At 38.7% G+C, this 17,271-nt stretch overlaps 1 pseudogene; it reads right to left on the bottom strand.

Annotated features, from left to right (window-relative positions):
• Nucleotides 1-1,077: 1,077 nt before the first annotated feature.
• LOC149169915 (G-type lectin S-receptor-like serine/threonine-protein kinase SD2-5) lies at nucleotides 1,078-12,573 on the bottom strand (annotated as a pseudogene).
• Between the last annotated feature and the right edge of the window lie 4,698 nt (nucleotides 12,574-17,271).

The following is a 17,271-nucleotide window of genomic DNA, read 5'->3' as shown; positions in this document are numbered from 1 at the left end:
GACCAGCTCATTTTCTTCCCTCCATCTCATCAATTAAACTAATGAGCAAGTATTTCTTTACAAAAATAGATATGAAGTGACACACATACAAATTTTTCGTGTATGCTTATTTTGGAATTTACCATACTATGCATTCTCCAAAGATTGTCTAGTCCTACTTATGTTCAATTGCAGAATAGGGGTCCAAAAAAATAATAAATTTCAGTGTAGAATTGATATATGGATAATTACATAGCTTGAATGACATCCATAATACATATACATTAAACAAATGGGTATATCGCTCACATGGTTAGTCATTGAATTAAGAATACCAGACCAGCTTTTTCAAAATCAAACCTAGAAAATATTGGCATCATTATATTGCTCTTTTGTTAACCATGTGGTCACACATATCATGATGATGCTACCTTGTTTTCTCCAATGTCTACCATATTTCAACATTACATTTCAAATCTTGTTGAAAAACCACCTCTTTGTTGTGGCATAAATGCTTCCTACTGACTGTGAATTAAGTAAAAGGCATTAGTTTTGTGATGCTTGAATGGATTTTATAAGCTATAGACAATATGCTCATTTTGAGAACGTAATAGAGTTGCCATGTATGTGGTTTAATTTGGAATAATCTAAGCATATACAACATCATTTATGGAGATAATGTTTCACATGCTATCCAGATATTTTGAAAAACATTGTGGTTATTCAATTTGGAACGTTTGAATTCATAGAAAGACCAAGTCCTACATGAAACCAAAATATGGGTTATGGTAACCATTTAGTTGCACCCATGAGCATTATAAGATAAATATGTCATCTCACTGAATCAATAAAAGGACCAAGTTTTCCATGAAACTTAAAAATGTGTTATGCTTCCCATATAGTTGCACTGATGGGCATTATATGATAAATGTTAAGAATGTGGATAACAGTTTCCTCAAACTTGCATATTTATGCCAACTGGCATTTATCTGAAAGAATGTCAGACAAGAAAATTTATGAAGCATGCTGAAAAAACATTGGCCAACTACACATCAGAGACAAAGTAAATATTGTCCAGAGCTCCAACAATATCTTCATTCACCTTGCAGAGAAAGAGACAGAAATGGTGGCAACACTGCTTGATGTGCCCTCTTTCTCCCACTGTGATGGATGAGCAGAAACCCTAGCCCCAGTTCTCATCAAAAACTCAATGCAAAGAGGTGGATCTTCTACTTTAGTATGTCCTTCCAGCATCATGATCACTTTATTCATTGAAGGCCTTACTTGTGCATCCTCCTGAATACAGTAGAATGCAATTATGATAACTCTTTCTATCTATTTCCACTCATAGTCTACCAGATCTCCTAGTTTCAGATCAATGACATTCCTGATCTTTCCTTCCTAAATCATACTAATTTCCCATGAAGGAAAAAACTCCATCTCCTCCTGCTAGGACAAGTCTAAATTCTTCCTCCCACTGATTATTTCTAACAAAACCATGCCAAAACTATAAACATCACTCTTGTCTATGGCACAGGAATGCAGAAGCCATTCAGGAGCTAAGTACCCAGGAGTCTCCTGACACGAGTAAATGAGTGGCTCTGAGCCCTGTCCATTAACTTGGCCAACCCAAAATCTACAAGTTTGGCTCCAAAATTCTCATCCAGCAGAATATTTTGAGGCTTCACATCCAAATGAAGAATCCTATCCTTGGATTTGTCATGCAAGAAAGCTAATCCCCAAGACATATCATGGATGATCTTGTATCTCTTTCTCCAATCAAGATATGGTGAAGGATTATTGTCATAAGGGCACCGAAACAACCAATGATCAAGAGATCCATTGCTCATGTACTCATACACCAGTAATGTATAGGTGTCATTAGTGCAAAACCCAAATAGTCTCACCAAATTTACATGGTTAATGCTTCTCAAGGTTGCAATATCTACAAGGAAATGAAAATGCCCTATATCAGCGTTACCCAGTATCTTCACAACAAGTTTTGTTCCATCGACAAGTTGCCCTTCAAATACAACTGAAAACCCACCAACCCCAAGTTTCCTACTAAATCCTCCCATGGCCTCCTCCAACTCCATGTATGTATATCTTTGAGGCAAGCCTGGCAAATTCTCTAGAAATTAATCTTCTTTAGACTTGTGCTTCACCATTTTCTTCTTCACCTTATATCTCCATGCAAGAAAGCCTAGTGTTAAAACCATGACAACAATGCAAACCCCTGATAGATGCCTTAATGCTCTAATCTGAGACTCGTTTCAGGGATTTGATCTCCTAATAATGGTAACACCCTCCAGAGTTATTCTAGAAGAAAGACGTAGAAAAAGAACTATTCAACATGCATGAATTCTTGCATTGCTCGAGGCTGATGGAGGTCAGATTCCTGTACTCATTTGCAAAATAATCCACCTATCAAGCTCTAGTAATTTGTTTGAAGCCCCACATACATGATTCTTCCTTGGACTGCATCTGATATTGGGTTGAAATTCATTAAATATAGCATCACCCTAGCAGCTGCAAGTCCCTCCTGAGCTACAAATGTCGAGTGAACCACAGATATCAGGAAGCTTATAGAAATCCATAAAGTAGATAGAAAACATGTCTAAATCAAAGACCAACATGGTCTCTGATTGAATATATGTTCTTAAATTTCCATCGCTATCCAATCTTAGGAACCAAAAGAAATCATTCCTAAGTTGAGCTCCCACAACAATTTGTCTCGGGTTGAGCGCTCATGCTATAATGTGGGAGTTTCAGAGACTATTATGGGAGAAGAGGAAGCAACAGAGTAGGAGCAACTACTTCTGAGGGGGTGAAGACACTATGTTTACGATGGTTATGCCAGGTGGACAAATCTGAGACCACGATGACAAAAGTTGTGGTTTTCTATTAGCATAAAAATTTGTGGAGGCCACTGGCATAAAAATTTGTGGATGAGTACACATGTAGTTGTCAGACCATGGGACACATGTCAGCCCAAAGGAAAAAGGGTAGATGAAGGTTGGCCTGACTATTTTCAAGAAGAGATGCCTATCAGCGTAAATATGAGCTCAACATATCACTTATTGGAGTTTAACCTAGGTGAGGAGGATAACAATCATTCCTCCTCATTACCCAAGATAAACACAATTAACCACAACCAGTAGTGAATATATGTTTATATTAAATTAGATTTCCTCTATAACAAGTGGTGTTTTACATTCCTTCTTGAATCCCTTTAACAATGTCTTTCTCTGTTCTCATACAATAACATTTGATACAACTTCTATTCCATTCAACCATTTCACAATTACTCGATTTCTCTTTGCATGACTGTTCTTAAAATTTTAAATTGTGTTATTTGATAGGAAACCCACGAATTCTCTTCCATTCTAGACAATTTTCCCATTCACCTATTGGGTTTTTTGAAATTCTATATAACTTAAAACATTTAGAAGTTAAAGTTCTGCTAAATGTTTCATAAATCTAACCTTAAAATAAATATGTATTTCTAATTCCCATAATAAAACTAGACCATGGAAACCAATTCATTTTATTCATATTATTGAAGCTTCATATCTTAGGGATGAAGAACCACTTGCTTGCAAATAATCCAAGTGCTCAAAATAAGTCAGGCTCTTCTAATTGCTAACCCCTAATTTACTCACAGGATAAATATGCCCTTCAAGGGTATATAATTTAGGTAACCAAATTCCCATGGTCCTTAAAGGTTCTGTTAAAATTGGAAACTAGGGCCAAACGCCATGTGGGTCTTCTTATTTATGGTAGCTGATATTTTTCTTAGATTCCTCTCGTCGAGAGGTGTAGGATTAATCTAAAGATCATCCAATTCCGACATGTATTCATGGATATATGAATTTATTTGTGTTATGCGACAATTCGTTAAGGTCGGCCAGCAACCAAATTACCCCCACTTGTCCTCCACATTTTAGTATAGATAGAGGTGGTCTTCAAGTCACTTTGATACACACACTCTTATGATCTCTCTTCATTCTATTTTGGGTTTGATGAAGAAGAGCATAGAGGGAGTGCCTTAAGATATACGTTGCCATGAAGTGCCCTAGACATGGAAGAAAAACAGTATTCTTGAAGATTCTACACTGTCCTAATTTACAGTTAATGAAGCAAGCCCTAGTCACATTTTCTGAGATGACAAGTATAGGGTGCAGGAATAAATGCTTCATATAGGAAGGAGGGCTTCGTATTGGGTGCAGGCATCATGATCACGTGCCACCATAGGTAGTCAAGGACTCGGGTAAGTGAGTCACAGTCAAGAAGGATGAGAGCACACATTCAAGATCTCACATGGAAAGGAAGGGTCTGACTGCACCTTGGCTAGGGTATTAGGTGTAGTCATGACCAGAACTCATAAGCATAATATAGATGTAGATCAAATCGATATACTTCCTATGAATCAATGCTCGGATGCACAAGGAAGTATGGGGTTACTGTGGTAAGGTCTAAACTTCAAGGAGACCTAACCCTTAGTATGACAGTCTTTTCATTACATGGATAAGGTATGACAAGTTTGTAGTCATGGTATTCCTATAGAGTACTAGGTATGAGGATTAGCAGTCATGGATCTGTTCTATAGATCACATCTCTGTCTATAAGGAAAAAGTAGTATCAATGCTCCAGAAATATAATAATGAAGGAATATAAATAGGTCTATTGAATGAGAAGTAGTAATCATTGTCTTAGTAGCTCTAGAACACCCTGCTAGCCTCTGCATAGCTCTAGAACACCCTGCGTCATCACTTTGTTGCTCTGTGTCATTTCTCTGGCCTTCTGTGTCACCCACGTAGGCCCTGCTAATCTCTACGCAGTCCCTTTGCCCTTCTGGGTGGCTCTTGCTGGCTCTGTGTAGCCTCTTCAGTCACCGCACTAGCCTTCTGGCACTATCTCTGCCTCTCTGCTATGCACTCACTACCTGTCACTGCAACTCAAATCACTTGTTTGAATTTTCTCAGCAAACCCCACTCCAAAATATCAAACTGACTGATCAATATTGGTGTATCTCCAACTAACCCTCAAGCCTCCTCTTATACTTTTCCTGTTGAGTCTCTAATGGCTGATATTAAGTCCCTAATCAATGGCTAAGATTAGATTTGGCTTGATCCATGTCATTTAGAACATTCTCACACAGTTTTATATTAATGCCCATTAATATTTTAATTTTCCTAAGTTTAGACTTAGGAACTCCATTAAAAATATTAATTATTTTAATATCTCTCTAACTGGATGGAATTTCCCAAACCATTTCTGGTACTTGGAGATCTCATGTGCTTTAGCCTCTCCACCAATTTTCATGGCTAGATCACATCTGGTGCTACCCCAAATCAACACATGGTACCTTCTAGATTCAGCCAAAAGTTAAAGATGGCAAGAAAACATGGATTAGCAACTCAGGAGGATGATTTCATCCTTAGCAATGATGTTGTTATCAACCGACATAGTGAAATTTGTTCATCCCACTGCAAAAGAAATACCAATCTTCGACATATCATCTGCTATGGAGTTATGCTCCCGGTGGATGTGCTGAAAGCAAATGTGATGAAAAGACATATTAAGATATTATGTGACGATTCCAGCCCTGTAGATGTGGATGAGAGATAATAGAAATACCCTTCATGTTGTTGGTAAGAGCTTGTGAGTCCCCAAAGATCTGGATGCTTTGAATGTCCAGAAACCTAGCAAGCCATAATAAACCCCATAGTGCAATGATTTCAGCTCGCATGTTTGTGCTATTCCCCTCTGATGAAAATATTTTTAACTATTTTTCTGAATTCACACGAAGCCACGCCCCACATACACATGAGCCACCTTGTGCAACTCCATCAAAATATCTTGCATGGTAGTTGATGTGTGGAGTAGATTTTCTGGAACCTATTGCTTTATCCTGTGTTTTCTTCTGCTTCGAGAACGTCATCCAAAATGCATTTTTTTGACAATATTATTTATATTGAGAGGCATACCATCAAATATGATGGAATTTATGGCCTTCCAAATTTCCCAAAAAACTACAAGGGGAATGGCATGTTAATACCTAGTTCTCCCTCTCCACCATAACAAACAACAATCTATATGGTCATGAACCAATAGAGGGAAAGTAAATATGTTTGAGATCCTAAACCATACCTGAGAACCAATTGGGAAATTGAATATGATATGATAATTTGTTTCCGCTGCCTTCCTACAAAGTACACATCGACCAAGTTTGTATATACCTCTTTTATTCAAGTTCTCCCAAGTTAGTGTCTTATCCTTACAAGAAAGCCATGTATATAATATAACCTTGTATAGGACCTGTGTTTTCCAAAATTTCTTGAACCAGCATATGTGTTGTAGATTGTATGAGATACCAATAATGAAGAGGTATGTGTCAGCAATAGATATGGACCCTCGATGTTGTAGGCCATCCCACACAATTTTGTCTCCTTCATCATTTTTGCATATGCCTGATCTACACAAAACTTCAGTATAGCTATCCCAAGCCACTGCTGTGACACCTATCAATCCAAATTCCTTCGCTTTCTTCCACATTGGAAAGCTACCTTTCCATGTTTTTATCGCTTGAGAAAGGTAAAATATCGCTCTAGAATTTAATCTGGCAATTAAATCACTTATACAATATGGATCCTGTTCCACTCCAAGAATGTAATATCTACCTATGATAATGTTATTCCCCAAGCCAAATGACCAACAAGTGCAATTTAGGAGCCATATTTTGATTTTGTTGAAACTTGTCCAAATGGAAGATCCAGTCGATTCCTCGATCATGCCATCTTGCATCCACACTTTCACCTTAATGCATCCTAGATATTTAGCTTGAATGATGTCTCCCCACAGACATTTGCCAAATAAGTTGTGCCATAGAGATTTAGTTAATAGAGCCCATCCAAAAACTTTTAAGTTTAAGATCCCCCATCTCGCAAATTGCTTTAGAATTGTGAGTTTATCCAATCTAATTAGATGATATTTGAAATATTTTCTAGAGCCAAGCCAGATGAAGTTTGCCATAATCTGACATATTTTGTTGATGATAGTGGTGGGGAGATAGTAATGGTGTGCCCAGTAAGCCGAAAGCTATTGCAAAATGCTCCTATCCAGAGTCAAGTGTGAGCATGACTCTGCCCCCGAGAGTCAAGCAATGATGCTCCCATCCAGATATTTTCCTATGAAACTTATATGTAATCCATAACCAATCATTTACTCTATAATTGTTTGGTTTGATGTTGAAACCCAGATATTTCAGACCGAAAACAATCGATTGCGTGGCCACACAAAAAATGTTGGGAATGTGATCTATCTCCTCCTGTTGACCTTCAACATATAATAACATTGATTTTCCTTTGTTTATTATAAGCCCTGAAGCATTACCGAACCTGCAAAAGATATAGTGTAGTGCAGTCCATTGCAACCTGGAAAGCATTCTAAATATCATAATGTCATCAACAAAAATATTGTGTAACCTTTATGCCATGACCCAAGGTGAGTCCAGTAAATTGATTCTCCATTCTAGCAGCTTTGATTTTGTGGCTGAGGCCATTCATGACAAGAATAAAAATTCGGGGCGATAATATGCAGCCCTGACGTAGTCCCCTTCCTGCGCCATAAAAATTAGTGGGATAGCCATTTATGATTACAGCATATTGAATAGTGGATACACAAGCCATAATCCACTCTATATTTTTCATATCCAAGCCAAGCCTTAAGAGAATGATCTGTAGGAAAGCCCAATCTACACAGTCGTATGCTTTTTGTAAATCCACCTTCATTACCAATGCTTCCATTTTCTTTGTGTGGATGGAATGGAGGCATTCCTGGGTTGTTGCAACATCATCATGTATAAATTTGTCATGCAAAAACCCATATTGTTCCTGAGAGATATAAGTAGAGAGAGTTGACTTTAGTCGAACCGCTATGATCTTGGATATAAGCTTATAAAACATATTACACATGGATATGGGCATGTAGTCCTTAAAGGATTCCAACTCCTTCTGCTTGGAAATGATGGAAATGAATGTGGAGATGATGGCCCCTAGAATGTTGCCTTGAATCCTAGACTCTTCAGCCATTTGCAGTAAATTCGGCCCCACCAAATCAAAAAAATGTATTAAGAATTCAACCGTCCAACCGTCTGGCCCGGGAAATTTATCTTTTGAAAAATATTTTTTTACATTATCTATTTCCTCCAAATCAGTGAGCTTATATAATTCTAGATTTTTATCCGGATCAAACATGGTGGGATAGGAGTCTGAACCCCAAATCTGGTCCTCTATTTGAGTTCCCCCTTGTGCCTTGTAGAAAGATTTGAAGAAAGTAACAACTTCTTTCTGGATATCTGAAGTGGAATGTGCCATGTTTCCATTGGAGTCTCTGACTTGCCAAATTGAATTGATGTGCCTCCTATAGTTTGCATACCTATGAAAAAATTTAGTGTTCCTGTCCCCCTCTTTAAGCCACAGTGCTCTACTTTTCAAGTGCCAGGTGACCTCCTGTATATGCAAGATTTTCCTCTTTTTATCTTCCAACTCCTTTATATTGTTGATGAGATCTGGGGATGGGTTTCCCTTATCCAGGATCTTACCGAGTCTCTCCAATTCCTCCTTGATATTAAGTAAGTCCTTTATCATGGTTCTTTTCTTTATTCGTTCCCATTTTCAAACCTCTGATTTTAAGGCCCAAAGTTTCCCATGTATGGCATGCATGGGTGAAATATTTGATGTCCTATGCAAAACTGTTCAGAAGGATTTATTTAATGTGTTAAATTTGTCATCCTTGAGCCAGATTTTGTTAAATTTGAAGGGAATACCTGAGCGCATCTCCTCCCACATACAAAAATAACAATATAGGCATATGATCAGAGACATACATCTTAAGGACATTAGAATTAAGGAAACCCAATCTCTCTACAAGGTTTTCATGGACCAAAAACAGATTAAGTCTCTTGCCAATATGTTGGGGGCCAATCCAACTATTATGCCATGTGGGCACAATGGGAAGGGATCGAATTTCCATCAGGTTGTTGTCACTGAAAATCATTTGGAGTCTATCCCTAAGGGGATCCTTTCTGCAATGTCAGCCCGAACATTCCTCCAATGATATAGAGGCATTGAAATCTCCAACAATAATAAGAGAGCCTATCTTGAGTAGGTTTGAAGCATCCAAATGGTCCCATAGTGTAGTATGATCCCGATAAGGGGCATATAAATTCAGAAGATGTAAATGAACTGCAAGTCTCCAGAGACATCCTAAGAGGAAAATACTTGCAAAACATTTATATGCCCAGAAAGATGTCCAACATGAATCCCATAAAGCCGCCAATCCACCAGATAGGCCCGTAGAGTCCACTGCCACCATATGTCAGTCGGGGAGCATTTTCCAGAATTATTCAAGAACTCGATGAGCAATTGTCATAGTTTCTTGTAATAGAATGATGTAGGGACAATCAGAGGAGAAGATATCTCCGAGGGAGAGGAATTTGTGCAAGTCCCCCAGACCCCGCAGATTTAGGGATAAACATAAAGTCATGATCCATGTTGGTCGGGCGCAGTTGCTCTAAGGGCCCGAGGATCAAAGGAAGTGCAAATGGGAATATCAATGAGGTCAGAGGATCTAGGGAAGGGGATGGGTTTGATTTTTGGGCGTCCCCGAAAGTGTCGACTACCCCACACCCCTCTATGATAGACAATGATATTAAGGGCCGAGGTGGGACTAATAGAAGGGGATGGATTTGTTTGTCCCTGATGGATGGACAAGGTATGTAGGTCGAGTGCAGGGTTTGCAAGGAGAAATTCAATGTCACTGCCCACCGAATTTCAGGGAGAGGAGTTAGGCGAAGGAGGTATAAGGGGACAACAATCAGAGCATAGTCTGGGAGTATGGGCAGATTTCTCCAAGTTACGTAGAATCATAAGATGATTAGAAAGGACTAGATACATAGGGGGCATCAACGATATAGGTAGTGGAGATGATATGGAGTGAGGAAAAATGGGACGGGAGGAGCGATGGGGAAAGAGGGAAGGTTCCATAGGAAGGGAAGATACCATAGTCTTAGGTAGACATGGGTCTGTCGTACCAATTGGTGAGGAATGAGGGGAGAAGGGTAAGGTGTTAGGAGAGGAGGACGTTGGGTGCCCATTCAAATGTTGATGAAGGGATGAGAGATTAGCACTAGGAGAGGTACCCAAAACAGTAGACAGATGTATCTGAAAATTTTGACTAGCTCCACCATTTCCACGGGTGCGTCAATCATCAGCCTCCGGACTAGCACCTCCCCTCCCACAAGTGTGCCCACCATTAGCTTCCCTTCTACTGAGTCACCGAGGAAAATAGGCCATGAGATGTCTGGTCTAGTGGAAAATAAGACAATGAGATGAAATGCTCTAGTAATCCAATCTATGATGGGTGTTGATCTTCTCCCAAGCCAAATTTGTGTGTGCAAATAAGCTCAATTCTACCAAGATGCAAGAAAATCTTTTGTCCCAAGCCCCTAAACACTTTGGATCAACATATATGAACCTTCCAGTAGAATTTCCAATGTCGATTAGAAATCTTTTGGTCTAGAATTCAATGGGAAGCCTGGGCAGCATCACCTTGATCATTTTGTTTCTAGGAGTTCCCCTGAGAGGATTGAAACCAATATACCGTGGGTGGAGAGAAAGGAAATTGCGTCCCCGAACCCATGGTATTTTTTGAAATTTCTCCAAATCCTCCTAATGCAGGAAGTGGAAACTATACCATGAGTTCATAAGCTGACTGACTATAGGATTGTAGCCAAGAAGCGTTTCCCACTGAGAAGATACCCATTCCCACATCTCTGATTCCTAAAGGTCTGAGAAATACTAGCATCCCACCAACGCATGTTTTTGCAAACTAATCATTCGATCCAGAAGGACGTCATAACCAAAACTTAAAATCTTCATTTGAGGAGATGTCCCAATCGCCCTGCTTTGATATTTTACCTTCAATACCAAAGGAGGAGCATGATGCAATTTATGGTGAGGATGAGCTACATGTTCTACAAGTCGATGGTTTGCATCAAGAGAATAAACATGGGTGTTATTCTCATCAGCATGGAGAGAAGTTGCATGGGACGAAAGAGAAAAATAGACGTTGGGAGGGGGAATGTGGGGTGGATCATTATGTGTCACGTGGGTGATCAATATGGAGCCATGTTGGTGTGTCGATTCAGCAGTAAGGGTGGCACGTATACATGCCTCATGCTTTGATGTGTTAGATTTATATAGGTCTGACAGGTCCATAGGCTTAGGGGTAGTGGGGCACGAAAAGTGAAAGGACAGGTCAAGCTCAAAGTGGCATTGCAGGTAAGCAAAAGATTGAGTGTAAAGGGGAACTAGGATAATGAAATAGAGAAAATCAAGGGAGTAGAAGAAAGTAGTAAAGGATTTAGGTGAGAAAATCATAAAACAATGCCTCATAAAGCAAACTGGAGTACCTTGAGTCCCGTCAAATGGCAGGTGTATAGAGAGAGATACCCACAGTAGGTAGATCCTAGAAGCCACCCCGATGTCATTCCAAATTCTGAATTGGAAATCTAATGTAATAAAAATGGAATGTCCAGTATTCCAACCATGGTACTTGCAAAACCACCTCGAAAAATAGAAACAAGCTGCTAAGATCTTGTGGACAATCTCAATACCAGTGCAAGCCCCATAAATTGTGCCTTGTAGAACAACCACCAACCTCACGTAATTAATATCTAACCAATTTGAAAATTGTCGGGAATGGAAATAGGTGGATCCTTCTGGCAAGGGAGGCCAGAACAATTGCACCACCTAAGCAACCCAAAGAATTGTAGACCGGGAATGTGTATCAGAAATCGCTAGTGGATGAATGTGGATGTAGCCAAAGTATCATCCATCACAACAACAACCCAGACATGTCCACTATCTATTGCAACATCTATTCCCAAAATTTTTACAAGGATGGGATATGGTGAAAAATGCAATCCACTACCTCCAAAGTATAGGATAAATAGTCATTTCTAGGCAGGTCCTGGGGTCAAGAACCAAATCTGGACAAGATACATTAAGAATGTTCAAAAAAGTCTGACCTGGTCGCAAATGATATGATATAGAATGTATATAGGCAGTAGGAAAATGATAGCGATATGGAATATTTTGGAAGAGAGGACAGAAAACATGACCGAGGATGATGTTTCAAAACCAACCTAAAGTACTTTCAGAAGGAGACAAGGAGAAAAAGGCGTCTATGTTGCTGACAGTTTATGATAATGGACCAATAGAGAGGATGTAAGGGAAAGGTTATGGCTTCCAAAAATGACACAGTTAAAATAGAAATAGTGAGCCCTTTCCTTTCCAAATTAAACCACCAGTACCTCAGTAAGAGCTGGACGTCAATAACGAACCCTATTTAGAATGCCTTCAGCACTAGCCTCTTCAGCATCTCCAGCCTCTTCCTGATCTCCAGCGAGCTCCCTTCTGCAATGGCCTTTTCAGATTCGTCGACCCCTGCAATTCCAGCAACGTCGTGCCCCACATCAGGACTACTTGCACTGAAGGATCTCACCAAATAAAATACACTTATTCTCATTAGCAATTTTACAAATTTGACCACAATTCCTCTTCATTAGTTCATGCAATTTATTTTAATTGTAAATTTCCATAAAGAAATTCTAGAACACATATGCATTGTCTTTTGCATCGAAGTTTCAGCGAGGATCAATGATGGTGAAAACTTTGATATGAAAAACCTATGTGCATGGAGAAAAAGATAAGCTAGCAAGGTAATTCTTACAAAATCACGCGCTTGGAACTCCAGTCGACTGCGCATGTGCCTAAAACTCTACCAAAGTAAAATTCTTTGTAATGACAATAGAGAGCAGGGATTTGTGGTTTTTGATCAAGAACATAATCCTCTTTCAATTTTCCTGCCTCAGTCTATATTTTTGCTCTTCCTCCATTTTTTATTTTTTCATTCATTCGATGCAATGTGATTTGTTTTGTATGCAACGTGATTTTTTTGTATGAAGTTTTATTTTCCCTCATTGTACCTCATTTAGCACATTCTAATTTTCAATATGGATGCATCTCCTCACCCCAAGTGGTGTTAGGTGGTGCATATATCTTAATCTTAGGTCCATCGACACTAGGAAATATACAATAATACATAATATAAAGAGGGTTCTTTTAATCTTTGGGATTCACAAAAGAGTAGTAAAAATCGATAATATATGATAATGCAAAATAGAAAGAGGGTTTGTGATGAAAAATGGGGAAATGGTTTTTAAAATTTTTGGGATTAAGAAGATGGGAGTAATGTACTGTTATAGAATACATATTTAAATAGAATTTTAAATTTTGGAGATTTGGTTTAATGATAAATGTCAATAAGATTTATATGTATTTTTTATTTAATATTTGAATAATGAGATAGTAAGGTAAGAGATTTCATATAGTATTAGAGTTGGATGTGGGGTACTTAAAAAAAATAAAAAATTAACCAAGTATTTTAATAAAAAGAAAAATATGTCAAGAGGAGGGGCAAGTTTAACTAGTCGTATTCATTCTGTTGGGCATTTGGCTAGATATGTGCTAGCAAGTTCTCAGTTTAAATCCCATTATGTTTGATGTATTATTTTATGTCAATGATGTTTCCGGGAAAAATAGTGTCTATTCAGATCTACTAGTCCCACTAAGACGGGTAGCTATTTTAGAAACAAACAATTCAAAGTAACTTGTATTTTCCTTTATGGGAGATAGATAAGTGAGAAGTAGAGAGAACCAACTTTAGTCTTTCGATTGGCTCCTTGCTTGTTTCCTCCTTCCTTTGATAGAGCTTCGCCACTCCTTCCTCACTTCTCCTGCTTCAAAGAACACCTGTAGAGGCAAAGTAGTAAAATACCATCAAATCGTAGAGATCTATGATACCAGAAACAATGTAGAATCAGATGTACATTAACCATACAAATGCATACATAAATACAAGATTCAAAAATACACAAGTATATGGAGTAAAATTCAAATAACTTTATTGATAGAAGTAGAAGAGAGGATTACAACCCAGCTGTCTGATCTAGCGCCATCCTCCCAGCATGAAAGCCCTCTTCACCTCATGAAAAGCTAGATCACCCAAGAATACAATGTCTCACAGAGAAACCAATAGCACTTCCTTACAAATTACAAAATTCTAGCCTTTGGATCTATAGGATGAGGGATCCATTTATAGATATTCACAGAGAGGTGAGTCAGCTTCTGGGTTTTTTATTAGTGTCATTTCACTGATAATTCTTGGTTCCACTTGGAGTTTCATGATCTCTTACTCATCCCTAGGCGAATTCAGAGAGGCAAGTGTCATATGAGCAGTCTCTAGAAGACTCTCTGAGTTTCCACCTAGAAAACTACCTCTACCATTTGTCTTCTCTCGCTCATCACACCCTACAGAAGGGATTTTCAGTATGCATCACACCCCTTGTGTGTAACAGGTGAGATGCATCACACCCTCAGCATGGAATAGTCTGTATGGTTCAGTTTTGACCAGTTCTGAGTAGTTTTTCAAGGCGAACTTCTGGGAAATGATGTAATTAGTTTACCTTGATCCTTTAGGGTTTGAAACAACACTTTTAGGGGTTTTAGAGCCCTTGGTTTATTGACATATGTGATTGGGGTTGCAGTGCCCAAATATGTCTATAACAGTTGCCCCCTAAAGCATGAGGTCGTAAATATTCTGATGTTGGGTGAAATGCTTTATCATGAGGATCTGAGGCTTTTCGAACTGGAAGGTGACCTGTAATAAGATACAATACAATAGATTATCTTCATAATATTTTCATGATCTAGCTGAGGTGGGCATTCCCATGCTCATCTTTATAAATTCATTTTCATGTACATAGGACAGACAATCATCTATGTGGCAGACTGATGATTCTGGTAGAGCCATCATTCCTTAGCTTGGATGATCATCTATGCAGCTATGGAGTACATTTGATGTCATTATTTTCCTTAATATATCGTAGCCCGGATGGATGAAACTAGATCCAGGGTCTTCAGATTCATTCAATCTTCACTTGATGTACAAGTTGATCCATGCGAAAATATGTCCTGAAGTCGAACATGGAAAGACATCACCTGATTACCAGCCAATGATGTAATTTGTTAACAGGCGCAAGAGGAATCATCGATAATGATAATGACCCTCAAGGTACTGCAGTACAATTCACATGGTGTGAATATATGAGTTGATGTTGAACACCACACAAAATCTTTCGATCGAAGGTCAATGATGTAAACCTGTCGCTGGAAGTGAGAAACTTGCCATTAAGGCATGCAAGCTTCAAAGTACTGAAAGGGTTGTTCCTAAGTCAACTTCTTGGATAATGAGCTGATGCCAATAGGAAGTGACTCGTCGTAGGAGGGCCTTAATGAATCCCACATCTACGACATGAAATGAAGCAAATGATTTTCTAGAGGTGAAAATGATTTGATGATACAAGGTTCAAGGTGGTGGTCATGAAAAATGGAGCGTGAAGGTATTGCAGTGGATGATGCATTAGCTGGGTTGGTGAATTCTCTGAGCGACTTCTCTTGAACATATTGGTGACACTGTGATGGATCGGTACCGTTAACCCCATGGATGGTGCGGAGGACCAATGGTGATGGTGAATGGAATAACCCAACCCGACTCAACCATGGTGACGGACTGAAAGTGTCATGTTCAAGAGCGACCTGCTACCAATGAAGTTCTTAAAGTTTCCTTCCCTTTTTCCCCAGTCATTTCTGACCAGTACCTCTCTATTTTTTTAAAGCTTGACGAGGATAACATATGCTTGTTCTATAATTTGCCCTGCGGGCAAACCTATCGCTCTATTTTAGCGAGTCTAGCAACAATGAAACTCGCTCTTGTCCGGATAGACAAGTTTTTTGCTATTATTTTAATGAGTTTAATGACAAATACAACTTGATCCTTTTCATATTTAGAGAGTTTGAAAAGAGACAGAGAGGAAACTCGAGTAGTCCTTTTTCATGGTATAATCCCTTAAGTCTGAAAAAGTATAAAATAATATGAAAGGGATGACTTTTCGATAGTCTTAGCCAGCCGAACAAGACAAGCACTCGATCTTTTTGTGTAATGATCCCTCAGGTCCAAAAAGATTAAAATATAGAGGAGGTATGGTGCTTCCCTTTACTTTAACGATCTAGAAAGGCCAGTGGATCGACAATCTTTTCATATTTTATGAGTCTAAAAAGAGCTTAAAAGAGACTCATTTTTTAGGAACGAGTGATGTATCCGGGTAGCAACTGGTTCCAAGTAAGTTTGAAACTTCTCAAACATGGTAGTGTAATGAGAGTGGCTAGTAGAATCACTCGTCATAGTTGTTCCTCAAAAGGGTAAACAATCAAGTGGAGGCATATGATCGGCTAAAAGAGTGGAGGTAACAGTAAAAACACAACCAAGGCTCAAAATGCTGATAGCAATGTGATCACAAAGGTTATTCACTGAGGGTGGATTCATTTTTTAATGAGCTTGAATCTTTGGAAACTATGCTGAATGGCAGGTTTATTTTTTAATGAGCTTGAACCTTGTGTCAACATTGCTCGCAATAATAGTCAGATATGTTTAATTCACCATTAACACTATGTTCTTTTGACGATCATACTACTTGTTCAATTGCTCCATCAGATTGACTAGAAATGTAAATACATGCTTGAAAAATGAGTTAAAAACCAACATCTTACTTGAATTACGTGAACAGTAACATAAAAGTAGTTTTACCTCTCATTTTTACTATTTCATCCAAATTTGGGATTGTTGGAGCTCTGGAGGTGTTTTCTCCCTTGATTTTCATCAGCTGATTCTGGGAGATTTTGGGGACTATTTTCAGCGCCATCTAGACCAGGTAAGAGCTAATCCTGAGCTCTTCAATTGCATTCTTTCCTTTTCTGATTCTGAGCAGCTTTCCCTATTTTTCTGGGCCTCAAGGGTTTGAACAATTCATTCTCTCCCCATTGCACCTAGTATGCATTGAAAGGTGCGATGTATACTGAGCTGTCGATTGGCTAGTCAGTATGCATCCCACCCTATACACAACTAGGGTGCGATGGGCGTAGGAGGGAAATTTTATGCATTGTTTTTTCATGGAAATTTTTTCTGTTTTTGCCCAAATCAGGATACTAATTCCTCTCTTGTTTGTTTTTCAAAGTTTCATCGGATCAAGATGGTTGTTACATGGCATGAATGTGAGTATGAAGAAGCGGATATGATTGCCTTACATGATCCGAGTATGGTTACTGC

Source organism: Pinus tabuliformis, chromosome 4_2 (genome assembly GCF_031772625.1).
Source record: "Pinus tabuliformis cultivar Carrire ecotype Pingquan chromosome 4_2, CPIR1, whole genome shotgun sequence".
NCBI lineage: Eukaryota > Viridiplantae > Streptophyta > Pinopsida > Pinales > Pinaceae > Pinus > Pinus tabuliformis.
Note: the sequence above shows the minus strand (reverse complement) of the source record. Positions and strands in the feature narration are given on the sequence as shown.